Genomic DNA, 2,267 nt, shown 5'->3' on the forward strand with positions numbered 1-2,267 from the left:
AGCTGTGTCTTCTTTGGCCTGTAGCTTTTTGACATAGCTATCGTCAAAAGTCACGTAATAGGTCTCTTCGATTTTTCTCGAACGCTTGTTTAGGACTCTGTATGCTTTGGATGTGAGAGAGTAGCCCAGAAAGATTCCCTCGTCGGCTTTGACATCGAACTTGTTGCGGTGTTCTTTAGAGTTAAAGATGAAACACCGTGAGCCGAACACATGGAAAAATTTCACATTGGGCTTTCTGTTGTTTAGAATCTCGTATGGTGTGAGCGTGAATCGTTTGTTGAGATAAGACATGTTCTGTGTAAAACAAGCAGCAGAAATAGCATCAGCCCAAAAATAAAGAGGTAAGGAAGCGAAACTTAGCATAGTTCGGGCAGCTTCACACAAAGATCGGTTTCGTCTTTCGACAATTCCGTTCTGTTAAGGTGTGTAGGAAGCTGAGAAGTTGTGACTTATCCCCTTTTCTGCTAGAAATTCTTCAAATTCCCTATTCTTGAATTCCAGACCATTGTCGCTCCTGATGTTGCGAACGACCTTCTTGAGTTGTACTTCAATCTGCTTGATGAACACTTTCAGCTTATGAGTCGCTTCAGATTTGAGCTTTAGAAAGAACACCCATGTAAATCGTGAAAAGTCATCAACAATAACAAGAATATACTTGCTACCACCGATGCTTTCGATAGATGAAGGACCACACAAATCAATATGAAGTAATTCGAGTGGTTCAACAACTTTTGTGTTAAATACAGATGGATGACTTTGACGACTCTGCTTCCCCATTTCGCATGCAGCACACAAATGATCTCTGTCGAACTTGAGCAATGGAAGGCCTCGAACATGACCTCTAGTGACAAGTCTGTTGATATCTTTAAAGTTGAGATGAGAGAGTCTTCGGTACCACAACCAGCTTTCGTCAGATTGAGCTTTTGATAACAAGCATATAGCTGGGTTTCCTTTGATGGGTTTAAGGTTTAGAGGAAACATTTCACCCTTACGCTCCGACTTGAGAATTACTTTCTTTGTCTTCTTCTCAATAATTTCAGAACCTTCATCATCGAATGAGACTTTGAGACCTGTACCTCCAACAAGCTGAGATACACTGATGAGGTTGTGCTGTAGTCCTTCCACATAAGCCACCTTCCTTATAGTAAAATCACCATTAGTTATCATTCTGTATCCCTTTATGGTGCCGAAAGAATTGTTTCCAAACTTGACGTTGCCACCATTTGAGAGAGACCGGTATTCCCTGAGCTCTTCTTTCCTTCCTGTCATGTGACGTGAGCAGCCACTATCTATGTACCATTCTTCGTCGAACTGCTCGTCACTTATAACCTGCAAAAGTTAAGCAGATTTAGGAACCCAAAGTTTCTTGGGCCCATGTGAGCTTTTCATAGGAACAGGAACAGTAAGAGAGATGTCAACAAGATATGTTCGTTTTATAAGTGTTGTTTCATCTTTCTTTTTAATGGTAAAAACTTTTATTTTATTAGGATTGGGTGCGTTCGGTTTAGACTCTGGTTTGGATGCATTAACCTTCTGTTTTCCTTTTTGTTCAGCTAAAGAATGAGATTTTTGAGAACGAACAGAATGAGCTTTAGAGCAAGATGGAGATGAATTGGAGGAATGAGAAGAAGTAAACTTAGATTGAGATGACTTCTTGGATGGAGACTCTAGGTGACCCTTTTGCTTTTGATCATTGATGGGACTGACCTTAGAGTTTTGATCTCTTTTGACTTCAGAAACGAACCTTTGCTTTCGGTTGGAATCGTTCTGTGAACCGAACCTTTGCTTTTGGTTGAAGTCATTCTCAGAACCGAACCTTTGCTTTCGGTTGGTATCGTTCTGTGAACCGAACCTTTGCTTTCAGTTGAAGTCATTCTCAGAACTGAAACTTTGCTTCCGGTTGGTATTCTCTTCTGAACCGAACCTAGGCTTTTGGTTGTTGTGGCTCTCATGCTTTCCGACAGGATTGTTTTCATACATCAGATTCTTGTCTTGATGTGAGAAGTATGCATTCTGGGATTGCCAGAATTGTTTCCTTTCAGAGAGATTCTTCCTGTATCTCTGGTTCCTTTCACGTTTCTTATTCCTCATCTGCTTCGGTTGATGATGAATATTAGCTTTCATTTTCGGTTTCTCCTTGGCTGGTTCACTTTGAACTGTAGGAGTTTCACTTTGAACTGAGGAAGTAGAGGGAACGTCTTCTTTTGCCGAACTTCCATTCTCCTGAGGAATGTCTTTCGTACCACTAGTACTTGGCTCATCGAAAT

The sequence above is a fragment of the Lactuca serriola genome, chromosome 3 (assembly GCF_051521515.1).
Source record: "Lactuca serriola cultivar US96UC23 chromosome 3, Lser_US96UC23_V15, whole genome shotgun sequence".
Classification (NCBI taxonomy): Eukaryota; Viridiplantae; Streptophyta; class Magnoliopsida; order Asterales; family Asteraceae; genus Lactuca; species Lactuca serriola.